Below are 23,437 nucleotides of genomic sequence, written 5' to 3' on the forward strand. Positions count from 1 at the left end.
TCCTGAGCCGGAACCTGAACCATTGTCTGTTCCTGAGCTGGAGCCGGAAACAGTGTCTGTTCCTGAGCCGGAACCAGTGTCTGTTCCAGAGCCGGAACCACTGTCTGTTCCTGAGCCGGAACCAGTGTCTGTTCTTGTGCCAGAACTACTGTCTGTTCCTGAGCCGGAGCCAGCGTTTGTTTCTGTGTTTATGTCTGTCTGCCTATCTATCTATGCCCACCACCACCCCCTTCACTAGGAAGGACTCTATCTATCTATCTATCTATCTATCTATCTATCTATCTATCTATCTATCTATCTATCTATCTATCTATCTATCTATCTATCTATCTATCTATGCCCACCACCACCTCCTTCACTTTGAAGGAATCTATCTATCTATCTATCTATCTATCTATCTATCTATCTATCTATCTATCTATCTATCTATCTATCTATCTATCTATCTATCTATCTATCTATGCCCACCACCACCCCCCTCACTAGGAAGGACTCTATCTACATATCTATCTATCTATCTATCTATCTATATATCTATCTATCTATCTATCTATCTATCTATCTATCTATCTATCTATCTATCTATCTATCTATCTATCTATCTATCTATCTATGCCCACCACCACCTCCTTCACTTCGAAGGACTCTATATATCTTTAATAAGCTGCCTGTCTGTCTCTATCTATGCCTACCTCCTGTCTGTCTCTATCTATGCCTACCTCCTTAACGTGGACTACAAATCTTTCTATATACTTACCTGCCACCTTTCTATCTATCTCTCTATCAGTGTCTGTTCCGGAGCCAGTGTCTGTTCCTGAGCCGGAACCTGAACCAGTGTCTGTTCCTGAGCCGAAACCTTAAACAGTGTCTGTTCCTGAGCCGGAACCTGAAACATTGTCTGTTCCTGAGCCGAAACCTGAACCAGTGTCTGTTCCTGAGCCGGAACCTCAACCATTGTCTGTTTCTGAGCTGGAGCCGGAACCAGTGTCTGTTCTTGAGCCGGAACCAGTGTCTGTTCCTGAGCCGGAACCTGAAACTTTGTCTGTTCCTGAGCTGTAGCCGGAACCAGTGTTTGTTCCTGAGCCGGAAACAGTGTCTGTTCCTGAGCCAGAACCAGTGTCTGTTCCTGAGCCGGAGCCGAAACCAGTGTCTGTTCCTGAGCCGGAACCAGTGTCAGTTCTTGAGCCAGAACCAGTGTCTTTTCTTGAGTCAGAACCAGTGTCTTTTCTTGAGCTCGAGCAGGATACTTACCTATCACCTATCTATCTATCTCTCTATCAGTGTCTGTTCCTGAGCCGGAACCAGTGTCTGTTCCTGAGCCGGAACCAGTGTCTGTTCCAGAGCCGGAACCTGAACCAGTGTCTGTTCCTGAGCCGGAAATAGTATCTGTTCTTGAGCTGGAACCAGTGTCTGTTCCTGAGTTGGAACCAGTGTCTGTTCCTGAGTCGGAACCTGAACCATTGTCTGTTCCTGAGCTGGAGCCGGAAACAGTGTCTGTTCCTGAGCCGGAACCAGTGTCTGTTCCAGAGCCGGAACCAGTGTCTGTTCCAGAGCCGGAACCAGTGTCTGTTCCTGAGCCGGAACCAGTGTCTGTTCCAGAGCCGGAACCTGAACCAGTGTCTGTTCTTGAGCCGGAACCAGTGTCTGTTCCTGAGCCGGAACCAGTGTCTGTTCCTCAGCCGGAACCAGTGTCTGTTCCTGAGCCGGAACCAGTGTCTGTTCCTGAGCCGGAACCTGAACCATTGTCTGTTCCTGAGCTGGAGCCGGAAACAGTGTCTGTTCCTGAGCCGGAACCAGTGTCTGTTCCAGAGCCGGAACCAGTGTCTGTTCCTGAGCCGGAACCAGTGTCTGTTCTTGTGCCAGAACTACTGTCTGTTCCTGAGCCGGAGCCAGCGTTTGTTTCTGTGTTTGTCTGTCTGCCTATCTATCTATGCCCACCAACACCCCCTTCACTAGGAAGGACTCTATCTATCTATCTATCTATCTATCTATCTATCTATCTATCTATCTATCTATCTATCTATCTATCTATCTATGCCCACCACCACCTCCTTCACTTTGAAGGAATCTATCTATCTATCTATCTATCTATCTATCTATCTATCTATCTATCTATCTATCTATCTATCTATCTATCTATCTATCTATCTTTCTATCTATCTATCTATCTATCTATCTATCTATCTATGCCCACCATCGCCACCCCCTTCACTAGGAAGGACTCTATCTATCTATCTATCTATCTATCTATCTATCTATCTATCTATCTATCTATCTATCTATCTATCTATCTATCTATCTATCTATCTATCTATCTATAATAAGCTGCCTGTCTGTCTCTATCTATGCCTACCTCCTGTCTGTCTCTATCTATGCCTAACTCCCTAACTTGGACTACAAATCTTTGAATATACTAACCTGCCAACTATCTATCTATCTCTCTATCAGTATCTGTTCCGGAGCCAGTGTCTGTTCCTGAGCCGGAACCTGAACCAGTGTCTGTTCCTGAGCCGGAAACAGTATCTGTTTTTGAGCCGGAACCAGTGTCTGTTCCTGAGCCGGAGCCGAAACCAGTGTCTGTTCCTGAGGCCGGAACCAGTGTCTGTTCTTGTGCCAGAACCACTGTCTGTTCCTGAGCCGGAGCCAGCCTTTGTTTCTGTGTTTATGTCTGTCTGCCTATCTATCTATGCCCACCACCACCCCCTTCACTAGGAAGGACTCTATCTATCTATCTATCTATCTATCTATCTATCTATCTATCTATCTATCTATCTATCTATCTATCTATCCATCTATCCATCTATCTATCATAAGCTGTCTGTCTATCTATGCCCACCACCACCTCCTTCACTTCGAAGGACTCTATATATCTATAATAAGCTGCCTGTCTGTCTCTATCTATGCCTAACTTCTGTCTGTCTCTATCTATGCCTACCTCCTTTTTTGGACTACAAATCTTTCTATATACTTACCTGCCACCTATCTCTCTATCTCTCTATCAGTGTCTGTTCCGGAGCCAGTGTCTGTTCCTGAGCCGGAACCAGTGTCTGTTCCTGAGCCGGAAACAGTTTCTGTTCCTGAGCCGGAACCAGTGTCTGTTCTTGAGCCGGAACCAGTGTCTGTTCCTGAGCCGGAACCTGAACCATTGTCTGTTCCTGAGCTGGAGCCGGAAACAGTGTCTGTTCCTGAGCCGGAACCAGTGTCTGTTCCAGAGCCGGAACCACTGTCTGTTCCTGAGCCGGAACCAGTGTCTGTTCTTGTGCCAGAACTACTGTCTGTTCCTGAGCCGGAGCCAGCGTTTGTTTCTGTGTTTATGTCTGTCTGCCTATCTATCTATGCCCACCACCACCCCCTTCACTAGGAAGGACTCTATCTATCTATCTATCTATCTATCTATCTATCTATCTATCTATCTATCTATCTATCTATCTATCTATCTATCTATCTATCTATGCCCACCACCACCTCCTTCACTTTGAAGGAATCTATCTATCTATCTATCTATCTATCTATCTATCTATCTATCTATCTATCTATCTATCTATCTATCTATCTATCTATCTATCTATCTATCTATCTATGCCCACCACCACCCCCCTCACTAGGAAGGACTCTATCTACATATCTATCTATCTATCTATCTATCTATCTATCTATCTATCTATCTATATATCTATATATCTATCTATCTATCTATCTATCTATCTATCTATCTATCTATCTATCTATCTATCTATCTATGCCCACCACCACCTCCTTCACTTCGAAGGACTCTATATATCTTTAATAAGCTGCCTGTCTGTCTCTATCTATGCCTACCTCCTGTCTGTCTCTATCTATGCCTACCTCCTTAACGTGGACTACAAATCTTTCTATATACTTACCTGCCACCTTTCTATCTATCTCTCTATCAGTGTCTGTTCCGGAGCCAGTGTCTGTTCCTGAGCCGGAACCTGAACCAGTGTCTGTTCCTGAGCCGAAACCTTAAACAGTGTCTGTTCCTGAGCCGGAACCTGAAACATTGTCTGTTCCTGAGCCGAAACCTGAACCAGTGTCTGTTCCTGAGCCGGAACCTCAACCATTGTCTGTTTCTGAGCTGGAGCCGGAACCAGTGTCTGTTCTTGAGCCGGAACCAGTGTCTGTTCCTGAGCCGGAACCTGAAACTTTGTCTGTTCCTGAGCTGTAGCCGGAACCAGTGTTTGTTCCTGAGCCGGAAACAGTGTCTGTTCCTGAGCCAGAACCAGTGTCTGTTCCTGAGCCGGAGCCGAAACCAGTGTCTGTTCCTGAGCCGGAACCAGTGTCAGTTCTTGAGCCAGAACCAGTGTCTTTTCTTGAGTCAGAACCAGTGTCTTTTCTTGAGCTCGAGCAGGATACTTACCTATCACCTATCTATCTATCTCTCTATCAGTGTCTGTTCCTGAGCCGGAACCAGTGTCTGTTCCTGAGCCGGAACCAGTGTCTGTTCCAGAGCCGGAACCTGAACCAGTGTCTGTTCCTGAGCCGGAAATAGTATCTGTTCTTGAGCTGGAACCAGTGTCTGTTCCTGAGTTGGAACCAGTGTCTGTTCCTGAGTCGGAACCTGAACCATTGTCTGTTCCTGAGCTGGAGCCGGAAACAGTGTCTGTTCCTGAGCCGGAACCAGTGTCTGTTCCAGAGCCGGAACCAGTGTCTGTTCCAGAGCCGGAACCAGTGTCTGTTCCTGAGCCGGAACCAGTGTCTGTTCCAGAGCCGGAACCTGAACCAGTGTCTGTTCTTGAGCCGGAACCAGTGTCTGTTCCTGAGCCGGAACCAGTGTCTGTTCCTCAGCCGGAACCAGTGTCTGTTCCTGAGCCGGAACCAGTGTCTGTTCCTGAGCCGGAACCTGAACCATTGTCTGTTCCTGAGCTGGAGCCGGAAACAGTGTCTGTTCCTGAGCCGGAACCAGTGTCTGTTCCAGAGCCGGAACCAGTGTCTGTTCCTGAGCCGGAACCAGTGTCTGTTCTTGTGCCAGAACTACTGTCTGTTCCTGAGCCGGAGCCAGCGTTTGTTTCTGTGTTTGTCTGTCTGCCTATCTATCTATGCCCACCAACACCCCCTTCACTAGGAAGGACTCTATCTATCTATCTATCTATCTATCTATCTATCTATCTATCTATCTATCTATCTATCTATCTATCTATCTATCTATCTATCTATCTATGCCCACCACCACCTCCTTCACTTTGAAGGAATCTATCTATCTATCTATCTATCTATCTATCTATCTATCTATCTATCTATCTATCTATCTATCTATCTATCTATGCCCACCATCGCCACCCCCTTCACTAGGAAGGACTCTATCTATCTATCTATCTATCATCTATCTATCTATCTATCTATCTATCTATCTATCTATCTATCTATCTATCTATCTATCTATAATAAGCTGCCTGTCTGTCTCTATCTATGCCTACCTCCTGTCTGTCTCTATCTATGCCTAACTCCCTAACTTGGACTACAAATCTTTGAATATACTAACCTGCCAACTATCTATCTATCTCTCTATCAGTATCTGTTCCGGAGCCAGTGTCTGTTCCTGAGCCGGAACCTGAACCAGTGTCTGTTCCTGAGCCGGAAACAGTATCTGTTTTTGAGCCGGAACCAGTGTCTGTTCCTGAGCCGGAGCCGAAACCAGTGTCTGTTCCTGAGGCCGGAACCAGTGTCTGTTCTTGTGCCAGAACCACTGTCTGTTCCTGAGCCGGAGCCAGCCTTTGTTTCTGTGTTTATGTCTGTCTGCCTATCTATCTATGCCCACCACCACCCCCTTCACTAGGAAGGACTCTATCTATCTATCTATCTATCTATCTATCTATCTATCTATCTATCTATCTATCTATCTATCTATCTATCTATCTATCCATCTATCCATCTATCTATCATAAGCTGTCTGTCTATCTATGCCCACCACCACCTCCTTCACTTCGAAGGACTCTATATATCTATAATAAGCTGCCTGTCTGTCTCTATCTATGCCTAACTTCTGTCTGTCTCTATCTATGCCTACCTCCTTTTTTGGACTACAAATCTTTCTATATACTTACCTGCCACCTATCTCTCTATCTCTCTATCAGTGTCTGTTCCGGAGCCAGTGTCTGTTCCTGAGCCGGAACCAGTGTCTGTTCCTGAGCCGGAAACAGTTTCTGTTCCTGAGCCGGAACCAGTGTCTGTTCTTGAGCCGGAACCAGTGTCTGTTCCTGAGCCGGAACCTGAACCATTGTCTGTTCCTGATCTGGAGCCGGAAACAGTGTCTGTTCCTGAGCCGGAACCAGTGTCTGTTCCAGAGCCGGAACCACTGTCTGTTCCTGAGCCGGAACCAGTGTCTGTTCTTGTGCCAGAACTACTGTCTGTTCCTGAGCCGGAGCCAGCGTTTGTTTCTGTGTTTATGTCTGTCTGCCTATCTATCTATGCCCACCACCACCCCCTTCACTAGGAAGGACTCTATCTATCTATCTATCTATCTATCTATCTATCTATCTATCTATCTATCTATCTATCTATCTATCTATCTATCTATGCCCACCACCACCTCCTTCACTTTGAAGGAATCTATCTATCTATCTATCTATCTATCTATCTATCTATCTATCTATCTATCTATCTATCTATCTATCTATCTATCTATCTATGCCCACCACCACCCCCCTCACTAGGAAGGACTCTATCTACATATATATCTATCTATCTATCTATCTATCTATCTATCTATCTATCTATCTATCTATCTATCTATCTATCTATGCCCACCACCACCTCCTTCACTTCGAAGGACTCTATATATCTTTAATAAGCTGCCTGTCTGTCTCTATCTATGCCTACCTCCTGTCTGTCTCTATCTATGCCTACCTCCTTAACGTGGACTTCAAATCTTTCTATATACTTACCTGCCACCTTTCTATCTATCTCTCTATCAGTGTCTGTTCCGGAGCCAGTGTCTGTTCCTGAGCCGGAACCTGAACCAGTGTCTGTTCCTGAGCCGAAACCTTAACCAGTGTCTGTTCCTGAGCCGGAACCTGAAACATTGTCTGTTCCTGAGCCGAAACCTGAACCAGTGTCTGTTCCTGAGCCGGAACCTCAACCATTTTTCTGTTTCTGAGCTGGAGCCGGAAACAGTGTCTGTTCCTGAGCCGGAACCAGTGTCTGTTCCTGAGCCGGAACCAGTGTCTGTTCTTGAGCCGGAACCAGTGTCTGTTCCAGAGCCGGAACCAGTGTCTGTTCCTGAGCCGGAACCATTGTCTGTTCTTGTGCCAGAACCACTGTCTGTTCCTGAGCCGGAACCTGAACCATTGTCTGTTCCTGAGCTGGAGCCGGAACCAGTGTCTGTTCCTGAGCCGGAACCAGTGTCTGTTCCAGAGCCGGAACCAGTGTCTGTTCTTGTGCCAGAACCACTGTCTGTTCCTGAGCCGGAGCCAGCGTTTGTTCCTGTGTTTATGTCTGTCTGCCTATCTATCTATGCCCACCACAGCCTCCTTCACTTCGAAGGACTCTATATATCTTTAATAAGCTGCCTGTCTGTCTCTATCTATGCCTACCTCCTGTCTGTCTCTATCTATGCCTACCTCCTTAACGTGGACTATAAATCTTTCTATATACTTACCTGCCACCTATCTATCTATCTCTCTATCAGTGTCTGTTCCGGAGCCAGTGTCTGTTCCTGAGCCGGAACCTGAACCAGTGTCTGTTCCTGAGCCGGAACCTGAACCATTGTCTGTTCCTGAGCTGGAGCCAGAAACAGTGTCTGTTCCTGAGCCGGAAACAGTGTCTGTTCCTGAGCCGGAACCAGTGTCTGTTCTTGAGCCGGAACCAGTGTCTGTTCCTGAGCCGGAACCAGTGTCTGTTCTTGTGCCAGAACCACTGTCTGTTCCTGAGCCGGAACCAGTGTCTGTTCTTGTGCCAGAACCACTGTCTGTTCCTGAGCCGGAACCTGAACCATTGTCTGTTCCTGAGCTGGAGCCGTAACCAGTGTCTGTTCCTGAGCCGGAACCAGTGTCTGTTCCTGAGCCGGAACCAGTGTCTGTTCTTGAGCCGGAACCAGTGTCTGTTCCAGAGCCGGAACCAGTGTCTGTTCCTGAGCCGGAACCAGTGTCTGTTCTTGTGCCAGAACCACTGTCTGTTCCTGAGCTGGAACCTGAACCATTGTCTGTTCCTGAGCCGAAACCTGAACCAGTGTCTGTTCCTGAGCCGGAACCTCAACCATTTTCTGTTCCTGAGCCGGAAACAGTGTCTGTTCCTGAGCCGGAAACAGTGTCTGTTCCTGAGCCGGAAACAGTGTCTGCCTATCTGTCTGTTCTTGTGCCAGAACCACTGTCTGTTCCTGAGCTGGAACCTGAACCATTGTCTGTTCCTGAGCCGAAACCTGAACCAGTGTCTGTTCCTGAGCCGGAACCTCAACCATTTTCTGTTCCTGAGCCGGAAACAGTTTCTGTTCCTGAGCCGGAAACAGTGTCTGTTCCTGAGCCGGAAACAGTGTCTGTTCCTGAGCCGGAAACAGTGTCTGTTCCTGAGCCGGAACCAGTGTCTGTTCCTGAGCCAGAACCAGTGTCTGTTCTTGAGCCGGAACCAGTGTCTGTTCCAGAGCCGGAACCAGTGTCTGTTCTTGTGCCAGAACCACTGTCTGTTCCTGAGCTGGAACCTGAACCATTGTCTGTTCCTGAGCTGGAGCCAGAACCAGTGTCTGTTCCTGAGCCGGAACCAGTGTCTGTTCTTGTGCCAGAACCACTGTCTGTTCCTGAGCCGGAGCCAGCGTTTGTTTCTGTGTTTATGTCTGTCTGCCTATCTATCTATCTATCTATCTATCTATCTATCTATCTATCTATCTATGCCCACCACCACCCCCTTCACTAGGAAGGACTCTATCTATCTATCTATCTATCTATCTATCTATCTATCTATCTATCTATCTATCTATCTATCTATCTATCTATCTATGCCCACCACCACCTCCTTCACTATGAAGGACTCTATCTATCTATCTATCTATCTATCTATCTATCTATCTATCTATCTATCTATCTATCTATCTATCTATCTATCATCTATCTATCTATCTATCTATCTATGCCCACCACCACCCCCCTCACTAGGAAGGACTCTATATACATATCTATCTATCTATCTATCTATCTATCTATCTATCTATCTATCTATCTATCTATCTATCTATCTATCTATCTATGCCCACCACCACCTCCTTCACTTTGAAGGACTCTATCTATCTATCTATCTATCTATCTATCTATCTATCTATCTATCTATCTATCTATCTATCTATCTATCTATCTATCATAAGCTGTCTATCTATCTATGCCCACCACCACCTCCTTCAATAGGAAGGACTCTATCTATCTATCTATCTATCTATCTATCTATCTATCTATCTATCTATCTATCTATCTATCTATCTATCTATCATAAGCTGTCTATCTATCTATGCCCACCACCACCTCCTTCAATAGGAAGGACTCTATCTATCTATCTATCTATCTATCTATCTATCTATCTATCTATCTATCTATCTATCTATCTATCTATCTATCTATCTATCTATCTATCTATCTATCTATCTATCTATGCCCACCACCACCCCCCTCACTAGGAAGGACTCTATCTATCTATCTATCTATCTATCTATCTATCTATCTATCTATCTATCTATCTATCTATCTATCTATCTATATGCCTACCTATAACCTATAATAAGGTCTCTGTCTGTCTCTCTATCTATCTATGCCCACCACTACCTCCTTAACTTGGACTACAAATCTTTGAATATACTTACCTGCCAACTATCTATCTATCTCTCTATCAGGGTCTGTTTTGGAGCCAGTGTCTGTTCCAGAGCCGGAACCTGAACCAGTGTCTGTTCCTGAGCCGGAAACAGTATCTGTTCTTGAGCCGGATCCAGTGTCTGTTCCTGAGCCGGAACCAGTGTCTGTTCCTGAGCCGGAACCTGACAAATTGTCTGTTCCTGAGCCGGAAACAGTATCTGTTCTTGAGCCGGAACCAGTGTATGTTCTTGAGCCGGAACCAGTGTCTGTTCTTGAGCCGGAACCAGTGTCTGTTCCTGAGCCGGAACAAGTGTCTGTTCCTGAGCCGGAACCAGTGTCTGTTCTTGAGCCGGAACCAGTGTCTGTTCCAGAGCCGGAGCAGGAACCAGTGTCTGTTTCTGAGCCGGAACCAGTGTCTGTTCTTGAGCCAGAACCACTGCCTTTTCCAGAGCCGGAGCCAGCGTTTGTTTCTGTGTTTATGTCTGCCTGCCTATCTATCTATGTCCACCACCACCCCCTTCACTAGGAAGGACTCTATCTATCTATCTATCTATCTATCTATCTATCTATCTATCTATCTATCTATCTATCTATAAGCTGTCTATCCATCTATGCCCACCACCACCTCCTTCACTTCGAAGGACTCTATATATCTATAATAAGCTGCCTGTCTGTCTCTATCTATGCCTACCTCCTTAACTTGGAAGACTACAAATCTTTATATATACTTACCTGCCACCTATCTCTCTATCTCTCTATCAGTGTCTGTTCCGGATCCATTGTCTGTTCCTGAGCCGGAACCAGTGTCTGTTCCTGGGCAGGAACCTGAACCAGTGTCTGTTCTTGAGCCGGAACCAGTGTCTGTTCTTGAGCCGGAACCAGTGTCTGTTCCTGAGCCGGAACCTGAACCAGTGTCTGTTCCTGAGCTGTAGCCGGAACCAGTGTCTGTTCCTGAGCCGGAACCAGTGTCTGTTCCTGAGCCGGAGCCGAAACCAGTGTCTGTTGCTGAGCCGGAACCATTGTCTGTTCTTGAGCCAGAACCAGTGTCTTTTCTTGAGCTCGAGCAGGAACCAGTGTCTGTTCGTGAGCCGGAACCAATGTCTTTTCTTGAGCTGGAGCTGGAACTATCCATCATAAGCCCACCACCACCTACTTCACTTCGAAGGACTCTATAAATCTATAATAAGCTGCCTGTCTGTCTCTATCTCTGCCTACCTCCTGTCTGTCTCTTTCTATGCCTACCTTCTTCAAATCTATCTATATACTATCTATATACTTACCTACCACCTATCTATCTATCCCTCTATCAGTGTCTGTTCCTGAGCCGGAACCAGTGTCTGTTCTTGAACCTGAACCAGTGTCTGTTCCTGAGCCGGAGCCGGAACCAGTGTCTGTTCCTGAGCCGGAGCCAGTGTTTGTTTCTGTGTTTATGTCTGTCTAGCTATCTCTCTATGTCCACCACCACCCCCTTCACTAGGAAGGACTCTATCTATCTATCTATCTATCTATCTATCTATCTATCTATCTATCTATCTATCTATCTATCCACCTAGTTATCTATCCATCTATCTATCATAAGCTGTCTATCTATGCCCACCACCACCTCCTTCACTTCGAAGGACTCTATATATCTATAATAAGCTGCCTGTCTGTCTCTATCTATGCCTACCTTCTGTCTGTCTCTATCTATGCCTACCTCCTTTACTTGGACTACAAATCTTTCTATATACTTACCTGCCACCTATCTCTCTATCTCTCTATCAGTGTATGTTCCGGAGCCAGTGTCTGTTCCTGAGCCGGAACCAGTGTCTGTTCCTGAGCCGGAACCAGTGTCTGTTCTTGAGCCGGAACCAGTGTCTGTTCCTGAGCCGGAACCTGAACCTTTGTCTGTTCCTGAGCTGTAGCCGGAACCAGTGTTTGTTCCTGAGCCGGAAACAGTGTCTGTTAAGTTGAATTTGAGAGAAAGAAAAAAAAAAGAAAAAAAAAAAGAGACATGGTTAAAAAGTATAAATTCATCATTGGTAAAGAAGATTTAAGATCAAAATGAGTGCAGCCTATTGGTTGGGAGCACATGGTGCAACCTGGGAGAATCAAGGGAGCTGATTGGTCATTGAAACTCCACATCTCCAAACTCCACCAGGTGTGTGTGATTACTGGGAGCAAGAGGGATCTTTGTTTGCAGCAAATGTGCTTCTCCTACTAAAGTTGGTAGGTTTTGGTGTTTAAAAAAAAACCAAAGGAGAAAGACTGTTGAAAAGCCACAATGTTTAATCAACTTTGAGATGCAACTGGTAGGACAAAGACTTATTTTTCTTTAATGACTACATATTTTGTGTATGTTTGAAAGGTGTTTAATGCGAGTAGTTTAGCATTTTACTTTCTAACTGCATAACAAGCTTCTTTATTTACATTGCTGTTAAGTTGCTGTGTAAATTGTGAATGTTTGACAATGGTGTTTGTACTTTTGTTGCACTTTGTAGTGACTCATATCACATCTGTTTCTGTGTAGGTTATTGAGCTAACCTTCTGGAATTATCATTGAGACAAGTACAAAAGAAGATCTAGTCAATGATGAGAGATTTTCAATAAACTGCTTCTATGATGAAGAACCAGATGGTTTGAGTTATTCCACGCACCTTCAGAGTTTATTGAGGCCTTTTTCAAGTTTGGGCAGACATTGAGGCAAAGAAAAACCCTGATAACTTGACACTTAATAACCAGCGCTTGTGGATAAGTTGATTAAAGGCTTCCGATGGTCCAGAAAGTAAAGGTGGTGTGAAGGAATCAACATTGTCAAAAGTCATCAGTAAATTGAGGTGTTTAAGAAGACGTATCTTTGTGACTTGAAACAAGATGGCAGAAGAAGCTTTGGGGAAAACAGTGGACCAACTTAAGAGAGAGAGAGCCACTGCAAAGATGTGTGTTACAAAGCAAGCCAATCTTCTCATTCGAGAGTCAAGCCAAATGATTGAGTCTGAACTCAGGAAGGAATTCCAGAAACTCTCTTCTAGTGCAAGAGCACTTTTTGATGCAAATGATGACTATAACATGGGATTGCTGGCAGAGCTGGAAGCTAAAGCAAAGAGTGATGAGAAAGTGGAGCTTGAAATGCAGCAGGTAGCAGATATTGAGAAGACTGTTAATGATTGTGAGACAAAGCTCGAAGAGGTGCGAAAAATCGTCCAAATCAACTTGTGGCAGAGGTATGGCCAAGAGGAATTGACTGTTGCAGTCCAGGAAGCTGAGAAAGCTTGTGATCATTCTGCTTCAATACCTGTTGCTGGTGTCAATTGTGAAGGATATGAAGTTCATCTAATTCACATGGAAAAGCTTGTGAGTAGAGCAGTCAAAACACTATCCAGCTGGGAGCGATGGATTCCTACAGGAGAGAAGGACTTTGAGAGCAGAGTAAAGAGGTTAAAAGTAGAGAATAATGGACTTGTTTCAAGAAATAGCGAGTTTATTACTGCACGTAATGCTGAAAGAAGTTCTCAATTTGCAGGTCCTTTAGACCCAAACACGGGTCTTCAAACAGTGCCAATTACACCAGTTGTGAGGATAAGACCAACTAGTTTGCCTAGATTTGGTGGTATGAAAAGAGATTTCTTCCGTTGGAAGAAGGACTGGGAAAGTTTGCAAAAACAAGGTGAACCAACTGGATCAGTAGAAGTCAAGAAAATCCAGCTCCTGGACAGTTTGGATGAAAGAATCGTTAAGGACCTAAGGCTGTCAAGTTACAGCAACGGAGAGGATGTGTTTCGAGTGCTGGAAAATCGATTTGGCAACAAGGTAACAATTGCCATGGAAATTATTGAAGAACTGGAAAGATTTCCGAGTGTGAAGGGCAATCAACCCAGAAAAGTGATAGACTTGATCTTGACCTCCTGTTGGAGTTTTTAAGAAGACAGGAAGATGTTCTTGAGAAGCTTGAACAGCTCAGAGTCACAGAAAAGGTAGATAAATCTGAAAATAGATTTGAAAGGAGGTATGCATCTACAAAATCCACGAAGAAAGATTCTGATGGTGGGTGTACTGTGTGTGGAGCTGTAAATCATAAGGACAAAATTTTCTTCTGAAAAAAATTTAAGGAGCTAAAGCCAGCTGAAAAGAAAGCTGCTCTGAAGAAGATTGGAGCATGTAAGAAGTGCCTTGGATGTCATGAAGGTAACGCAGACTGTAGAGACACATTCTTGTGTAAAAATAGAGATTGCAGAAGAGAAAATGCCCCAGATCATCATTATTTCATCTGTCCAAGAAGAGAATCCACGACTGGCACTGAGAAAAGGGTTTTAAATGATAGCAGGAAAGTAAATATGCTTACAGCGGAGCAGGAGGAACTTTTAGCTGAACTTTCCCCAGAGCTTGCTGAGCGGTGCAGAAATGCCTTCACCAAAAAAAAGCTGCAACAGTGACCCGCACGGGAAAAACCCAAGTTGGCCTTCTAAAGGAAAGTGGGGTACAAGAACTACCTGTCATCATGATGCTCATGGAAGTAACCGCCAATGCGGGGCAGAGGGTTGGAACTTTGGTAGATCTTGCATCAGAAACTAACTATATAACCCACAAGGCTGCAGGACGCTTGAGGTTAAGGAGCGAAGATGTCACACTGATAGTGCATGGAGTTGCTGGAATGGCCATCAAGGTGAAGACCAAGCGATATCTGCTTCGAGTCAGAATAAAGACTGAAGAGGACAAAGAAAGAGCACATGAGCTTCTTTGTTACGGCTTGGATGAAATTGCTAAAGTGCACAAGGTCATAAAACCTAAGCAACTGCAGAGATTCTTTCCGGAAGTCAAGCTTGAAGAGTTGGTAAGACCTAAAGAGATTGAACTTCTTATTAGCCATTGAGAAGGGAGATTAGCCCCACAACGAGTGAAGGTTGTGGGGGATCTTGTCTTATGGGACAGTCCTTTGGGAAAAACAGTAGGTGGCGCTCATCCAGACTTATTTGAAGAGATTAACCTATCTGCATGTGAGTCCAAAACCCTTTTTGCTCACTCCATGAGAACAGCTGCTGTAAAATATGAAGAGGAAGTGGGAGGAATTGAAATGCAAGAGATGTCCAAGTCAGTCCAACTACCCCAAGAAACCAGAGCTGAGACAAACATTGCAGCTGTTAGCAACCGTGAGTTCTTGGAATGGTGGAAGTGGGACAGCATAGGGGCAGCTTGTGAACCGATGTGTGGAGCTTGTCGCTGTGGGAACTGTCAGCCAGGTGGTAAGGAGATGACACTGGTAGAGGAGAGAGAACTCGAAATTATAAAAGGGTGTCTTACCTATCTAGAGAATGATGCTCACAGCAAGTCTCCTCATTGGCACGCAAAATATCCCTGGACTGAAAATCCAGCTTCCCTTCCCAATAATAGAAGTGGAGTAGAGGCAACATTTTTGAGAACGGAAAAGCAGCTCAAGAGGGAGCCAGAGTGGAAAGTCGCTTATACAGCTCAAATTCATGAAATGGTGGAACGCGGAGCAGCAATCAAGCTCACTGAAGATGCAATTAATTCCTGGAATGGATCAGTATGGTATGTGAGTCACCTGATTGCACCAAATCCTCACTCCGTTACGACTCCAGTGCGCTTGGTATGGAACAGCAGTCAGAAATTTAGAGGAGTAAGTTTGAATGATCTTCTTCTGAAAGGCCCAGATTTTCTTAATCCAATCAGAGCTGTACTTCTGAGGTTTAGGAGAGGAGTGTATGCTGTCCTTGGAGATATCAGGAAGATGTATAACTCTGTATGGCTGGAGGAGAAAGAAATGCATCTACATAGGTTTCTGTGGAGAGATGATCAGAGCGAAAAAATAGGAGAATATGTAATCACCAGAGTTAACATCGGTGATCGACCGGCAGGGTGCATTGCAGTTGGCCATGCGTGAAACTGCAAAGCGGACTAAGTTTTCTCATCTACATGAAGAGCGCAAAGTCATCGAAGAGGATAGTTATGTGTATGATATTCTGACTTCCCACAATGATCGGAAACAGCTGGACAAAATAACCGAAGGTGTTGAGGAGATCTTAAGAGCTGGTTTTTTTTCTTGAAGCACTGGATTCGGTCAGAAGAAAGTTGGAAGCCTGGTAATGGTGAGTCAGTAGAGTCAACAGAAGAAGACAGAATTCTAAAACTTCCAAACCAGCTGAGGGATAAAGACAACAAGGCCCTTGGAGTTGGGTATCTGGCAGAAAAGGATACACTTTACATCACGACATCAATTAACTTTTCCAAGCGAAAGAAGAAAATGAGGATAGGACAAAACCTCCTCAAAGAGGAGGTCAGGACCAAGACTCCTAATCCTCTGACCAGAAGAATGCTACTGAGTCAGGTGGCAGGATTGTATGATCCGATTGGCCTGGTCACACCGGTTAAGTAAAAAGGGGCCATCCTTGTATGAAAGGCATTTCAGGAGGCAGGATATGGAAAGTTGGCCAAAGATACATGGGATGAACCACTGTCAGAAAACCTCAGAGAAGAAGCTATTGAAGTGTTTGAGGAGTATGTTCACCTAAGCAAGGTAACGTTTCCCAGAGGCATAACACCTAGAGGCTGGAAAGGAAAACCGTTGGGAATAACGTTCTCTGATGGAAGCGATAAGACCTATGGAGCTGTAACATATTTCAGGTGGGAAACAGACCAGGGTATTGAAGTGAGGCTAATTGAGTCCAAGGCCAAATTGACTCCTTTGGATCAAAAAGGGGAAGCAGTCAAGGCTGAGATGTGTGGTGCAGTTTATGCAGCAAGACTTAAAAAATATATTGAGAAACATTTCCAAGTGGAAATTGACCAATGGTTCCATTTGGTGGACAGCCAAACAGTGTTGGGAGCTATTCAACGGGCTAGCTATGGCTACCAGTCCTTCTTTGCCAATAGGATTGGAGAGATCCAGAGAACAACGCTAGTTAAGGATTGGTGGTGGATCCCAGGTGACTTAAACATTGCGGATATTATCACAAGGGGAGGTAGTCCAGAAAGCCTAAAACAAGATTCTGCATGGCAGAGAGGGCCTGTGTTCTTGAAATGGCCAGTGGAGGATTGGCCAATTAAGTCAGCTGCTGAGATTGCAACTGCTGCAAGAGAAGCTATTAACAGACTTCAGAAGAAAGCATTCTCTGCAGTACTAAGCAGAAGCCTGGCTAGGAAAAAGCAAGGCTCCGTCCTCCTGGAGAAAATTAAAGTGGGCGTTCATGAGGGAGGAGGAAATGACCTCATTGCAGATTCAGGCACTTCTGCAAGTCAGAAGGAAAAGGCTAAGATTGCTCCATCTGGAAGGATATATGACTGCATAGTAGCAAGTAAGTTACTTGAAGTTGAAAGATTCAGCAAATTGTCCAGACTGATCAGAGTTACTGCTTGGGTGCGTCGAGCTGTGAAGAAGTGGCTGAAGATAAGAACTAAGACCTTGGGTTCATCAAAGTGGGAGGTAAAGTCTTTGGAAGAAAGAGTCAATGAAGCTATCTTGACTGTAAGAGAACAGGAGGATGCCCTTGAAGATCTCTTTCTAGCAGCCCAAGAGAATGTGATTTTTTCTGATACTACCCTCAGTAGGTTGGCAGTGTACAAGGATGAAAATTCTGGACTGTTTGTTTGTGGAGGAAGAATTCAAATCTTCAATGAGGATAAGACTGCAGTTCCAATCTTACCATATAATGCATATGTATCTACACTTCTGGCTCAGGAAACTCATCAAGTAAACCATGAAGGAGTGGCTGGAACTTTGTTGAGAATGAGAAGAAAAGCTTGGATTATAAAAGGCCGCAGACTAGCTAAGAAATCCGTAGACTGCTGTGTGACCTGCAAGAAGGCAAGGTCGAAGCAATGCCAACAGATTATGGGAGACCTTCCACCAGAGCGGTCAGAACCAGCTGGACCATTTGAGTTTACAACCCTGGATTTGTTTGGACCTTATTGGGTAAAAGATGAAATAAAGATGAGGGTGAGACTCAAAGTTTGGGGAGTTGTCTTCTGTTGTATGGCATCAAGGGCTATCCATACTGATATTGTCAGTGACCAATCAACAGAAGGATTTCTGCTGGCATACCAAAGATTCACAGCTTTAAGAGGACATCCTAGGAAACTGTGGTCAGACTCAGGATCAAATTTTATCGGGGCCAAGCCTGTTCTTGAGGATCTCCATAAGTTCCTAGAGCGACAAGACAGAGAAAAGTTAGGAATTGAAGCAGCCAAGAAAGGCACGGAGTGGTCTTGAAAAATTCACCCGGCAGGTTCCCCTCACCGGAATGGTGCAGCAGAAGCGGTTGTCCGTTTAGTTAAGCGGGCCCTACTGAATCTAGGCTGTAACAAAGTTATGTCATGGGGGGAATTTCAAACTTTTCTTTACACGGCAAGCAATTTGGTCAATGAAAGACCTATTGATGCCAGGACACAAAGTCGAGAAGACTGTGTGGAATATGTAAGTCCAAACTCTCTTCTCCTGGGTCGTACTGGGAGAAAGGGGGATCAAGGAAGTTTTGAGTTTGAAGGCTATCCATACAGAAGGCTAAGAATCATCCAGGAAGAAGTCAACAAATTATGGAGAAGTTGGTGTCAGCTGGCAGGTCCTAACCTCTTTGTAAGAAACAAGTGGCATACTAAAGAGCGGAACGTTGCCTAGGGAGATGTGGTATGGGTGGCTGGCCAGAATGCTCGAAGAGGTCAGTACAAGATGGCCAGAGTCGTCGATGTAAATGCAGACAAGAAAGGAACCGTGAGAGATGTAATGGTCAGAGCATTCCCCAGCTATCCTGTCTCGATTGTTAAACCAAACCAAGCAGAAACCGGCAAGAATTTCAAACCAACAAAAAAGCATTGTGACAAAATTCCAGCTACGATTCTGCGTAGGGATGTGAGACGTTTGGTAGTTCTGGATCCCATTGAAGAACAGTAAAGACATTTCAGCTAAGAAGTGTGTGTGACCTCCTTCGGTCAGTTGACCAGGAGCTCAAGTGGGAGGTGTTAAGTTGAATTTGAGAGAAAGAAAATAAAAAGGAAAAAAAAAGAGACATGGTTAAAAAGTCTAAATTCATCATTGGTAAATAAGATTTAAGATCAAAATGAGTGCAGCCTATTGGTTGGGAGCACATGGTGCAACCTGGGAGAATCAAGGGAGCTGATTGGTCATTGAAACTCCACATCTCCAAACTCCACCAGGTGTGTGTGATTACTGGGAGCAAGAGGGATCTTTGTTTGCAGCAAATGTGCTTCTCCTACTGAAGTTGGTGGGTTTTGGTGTTTAAAAAAACCAAAGGAGAAAGACTGTTGAAAAGCCACAATGTTTCATCAACTTTGAGATGCAACTGGTTTAGTATGCCACTATCTATCTATCTATCTATCTATCTATCTATCTATCTATCTATCTATCTATCTATCTATCTATCTATGCCCACCACCACCTCCTTCACTTTGAAGGACTCTATCTATCTATCTATCTATCTATCTATCTATCTATCTATCTATCTATCTATCTATCTATCATAAGCTGTCTGTCTATCTATGCCCACCACCACCTCCTTCACTTTGAAGGACTCTATATATCTATAATAAGCTGCCTGTCTGTCTCTATCTATGCCTACCTCCTGTCTGTCTCTATCTATGCCTACCTCCTTAACGTGGACTACAAATCTTTCTATATACTTACCTGCCACCTATCTATCTATCTCTCTATCAGTGTCTGTTCCAGAGCCAGTGTCTGTTCCTGAGCCAGAACCTGAACCAGTGTCTGTTCCTGAGCCGGAACCAGTGTCTGTTCCTGAGCCGGAACCTGAACCATTGTCTGTTCCTGAGCTGGAGCCGGAACCAGTGTCTGTTCCAGAGCCGGAACCAGTGTCTGTTCCAGAGCCGGAACCAGTGTCTGTTCCTGAGCCGGAGCCAGTGTTTGTTTCTGTGTTTATGTCTGTCTAGCTATCTATCTATGTCCACCACCACCCCCTTCACTAGGAAGGACTCTATCTATCTATCTATCCATCTATCCATCTATCCATCTATCCATCCATCCATCCATCCATCCATCCATCCATCCATCTATCCATCTATCTATCATAAGCTGTCTGTCTATCTATGCCCACCACTACCTCCTTCACTTCGAAGGACTCTATATATCTATAATAAGCTTCCTGTCTGTCTCTATCTATGCCTACCTTCTGTCTGTCTCTATCTATGCCTACCTCCTTTACTTGGACTACACATCTTTCTATATACTTACCTATCTCTCTATATCTCTATCAGTGTCTGTTCCGGAGCCAGTGTCTGTTCCTGAGCCAGAACCAGTGTCTGTTCCTGAGCCGGAACCAGTGTCTGTTCTTGAGCCGGAACCAGTGTCTGTTCCTGAGCCGGAACCTGAACCTTTGTCTGTTCCTGAGCTGTAGCCGGAACCAGTGTTTGTTCCTGAGCCGGAAACAGTGTCTGTTCCTGAGCCGGAACCAGTGTCTGTTCCTGAGCCGGAGCCGAAACCAGTGTCTGTTCCTGAGCCGGAACCAGTGTCTGTTCTTGAGCCAGAACCAGTGTCTTTTCTTGAGCCAGAACCAGTGTCTTTTCTTGAGCTCGAGCAGGATAATTACCTATCACCTATCTATCTATCTCTCTATCAGTGTCTGTTCCTGAGCCGGAACCAGTGTCTGTTCTTGAAACTTAACCAGTGTCTGTTCCTGAGCCGGAACCAGTGTCTGTTCCTGAGCCGGAACCAGTGTCTGTTCCTGAACCGGAACCAGTGTCTGTTCCAGAGCCGGAGCCGGAACCAGTGTCTGTTCCTGAGCCGGAACCAGTGTCTGTTCCTGAGCCGGAAACAGTTTCTGTTCCTGAGCCGGAACCAGTGTCTGTTCCTGAGCCGGAACCTGAAACTTTGTCTGTTCCTGAGCTGTAGCCGGAACCAGTGTTTGTTCCTGAGCCGGAAACAGTGTCTGTTCCTGAGCCAGAACCAGTGTCTGTTCCTGAGCCGGAGCCGAAACCAGTGTCTGTTCCTGAGCCGGAACCAGTGTCAGTTCTTGAGCCAGAACCAGTGTCTTTTCTTGAGCCAGAACCAGTGTCTTTTCTTGAGCTCGAGCAGGATACTTACCTATCACCTATCTATCTATCTCTCTATCAGTGTCTGTTCCTGAGCCGGAACCAGTGTCTGTTCCTGAGCCGGAACCAGTGTCTGTTCCAGAGCTGGAACCTGAACCAGTGTCTGTTCCTGAGCCGGAAATAGTATCTGTTCTTGAGCTGGAACCAGTGTCTGTTCCTGAGTTGGAACCAGTGTCTGTTCCTGAGCCGGAACCTGAACCATTGTCTGTTCCTGAGCTGGAGCCGGAACCAGTGTCTGTTCCTGAGCCGGAACCAGTGTCTGTTCCTGAGCCGGAACCAGTGTCTGTTCCTGAGCCGGAACCAGTGTCTGTTCCAGAGCTGGAACCAGTGTCTGTTCCAGAGCCGGAACCAGTGTCTGTTCCTGAGCCGGAACCAGTGTCTGTTCCAGAGCCGGAACCTGAACCAGTGTCTGTTCTTGAGCCGGAACCAGTGTCTGTTCCAGAGCCGGAACCTGAACCAGTGTCTGTTCTTGAGCCGGAACCAGTGTCTGTTCCTGAGCCGGAACCAGTGTCTGTTCCTGAGCCGGAACCTGAACCATTGTCTGTTCCTGAGCTGGAGCCGGAAACAGTGTCTGTTCCTGAGCCGGAACCAGTGTCTGTTCCAGAGCCGGAACCAGTGTCTGTTCCTGAGCCGGAACCAGTGTCTGTTCTTGTGCCAGAACTACTGTCTGTTCCTGAGCCGGAGCCAGCGTTTGTTTCTGTGTTTGTCTGTCTGCCTATCTATCTATGCCCACCAACACCCCCTTCACTAGGAAGGACTCTATCTATCTATCTATCTATCTATCTATCTATCTATCTATCTATCTATCTATCTATCTATCTATCTATCTATCTATCTATGCCCACCACCACCACCCCCTTCACTAGGAAGGACTCTATCTATCTATCTATCTATCTATCTATCTATCTATCTATCTATCTATCTATCTATCTATCTATCTATCTATGCCCACCACCACCACCCCCTTCACTAGGAAGGACTCTATCTATGTATCTATCTATGTATCTATCTATCTATCTATCTATCTATCTATCTATCTATCTATCTATCTATCTATCTATCTATCTATGCCCACCACCACCTCCTTCACTTCGAAGGACTCTATATATCTATAATAAGCTTCCTGTCTGTCTCTATCTATGCCTACCTTCTGTCTGTCTCTATCTATGCTTACCTCCTTTACTTGGACTACACATCTTTCTATATACTTACCTATCTCTCTATATCTCTATCAGTGTCTGTTCCGGAGCCAGTGTCTGTTCCTGAGCCGGAACCAGTGTCTGTTCTTGAGCCGGAACCAGTGTCTGTTCCTGAGCCGGAACCTGAACCTTTGTCTGTTCCTGAGCTGTAGCCGGAACCAGTGTTTGTTCCTGAGCCGGAAACAGTGTCTGTTCCTGAGCCGGAACCAGTGTCTGTTCCTGAGCCGGAGCCGAAACCAGTGTCTGTTCCTGAGCCGGAACCAGTGTCTGTTCTTGAGCCAGAACCAGTGTCTTTTCTTGAGCCAGAACCAGTGTCTTTTCTTGAGCTCGAGCAGGATACTTACCTATCACCTATCTCTCTATCTCTCTATCAGTGTCTGTTCCTGAGCCGGAACCAGTGTCTGTTCTTGAAACTTAACCAGTGTCTGTTCCTGAGCCGGAACCAGTGTCTCTTCCTGAGCCGGAACCAGTGTCTGTTCCTGAGCCGGAACCAGTGTCTGTTCCAGAGCCGGAGCCGGAACCAGTGTCTGTTCCTGAGCCGGAACCAGTGTCTGTTCCTGAGCCGGAAACAGTTTCTGTTCCTGAGCCGGAACCAGTGTCTGTTCTTGAGCCGGAACCAGTATCTGTTCCTGAGCTGGAACCTGAAACTTTGTCTGTTCCTGAGCTGTAGCCGGAACCAGTGTTTGTTCCTGAGCCGGAAACAGTGTCTGTTCCTGAGCCAGAACCAGTGTCTGTTCCTGAGCCGGAGCCGAAACCAGTGTCTGTTCCTGAGCCGGAACCAGTGTCAGTTCTTGAGCCAGAACCAGTGTCTTTTCTTGAGCCAGAACCAGTGTCTTTTCTTGAGCTCGAGCAGGATACTTACCTATCACCTATCTATCTATCTCTCTATCAGTGTCTGTTCCTGAGCCGGAACCAGTGTCTGTTCCTGAGCCGGAACCAGTGTCTGTTCCAGAGCTGGAACCTGAACCAGTGTCTGTTCCTGAGCCGGAAATAGTATCTGTTCTTGAGCTGGAACCAGTGTCTGTTCCTGAGTTGGAACCAGTGTCTGTTCCTGAGCCGGAACCTGAACCATTGTCTGTTCCTGAGCTGGAGCCGGAAACAGTGTCTGTTCCTGAGCCGGAACCAGTGTCTGTTCCTGAGCCGGAACCAGTGTCTGTTCCAGAGCCGGAACCAGTGTCTGTTCCAGAGCCGGAACCAGTGTCTGTTCCTGAGCCGGAACCAGTGTCTGTTCCAGAGCCGGAACCTGAACCAGTGTCTGTTCTTGAGCCGGAACCAGTGTCTGTTCCTGAGCCGGAACCAGTGTCTGTTCCTGAGCCGGAACCAGTGTCTGTTCCTGAGCCGGAACCAGTGTCTGTTCCTGAGCCGGTACCTGAACCATTGTCTGTTCCTGAGCTGGAGCCG

The sequence above is a fragment of the Pimephales promelas genome, chromosome 9 (genome assembly GCF_988280905.1).
Source record: "Pimephales promelas chromosome 9, fPimPro1.hap1.1, whole genome shotgun sequence".
In the NCBI taxonomy this organism is placed as follows: domain Eukaryota; kingdom Metazoa; phylum Chordata; class Actinopteri; order Cypriniformes; family Leuciscidae; genus Pimephales; species Pimephales promelas.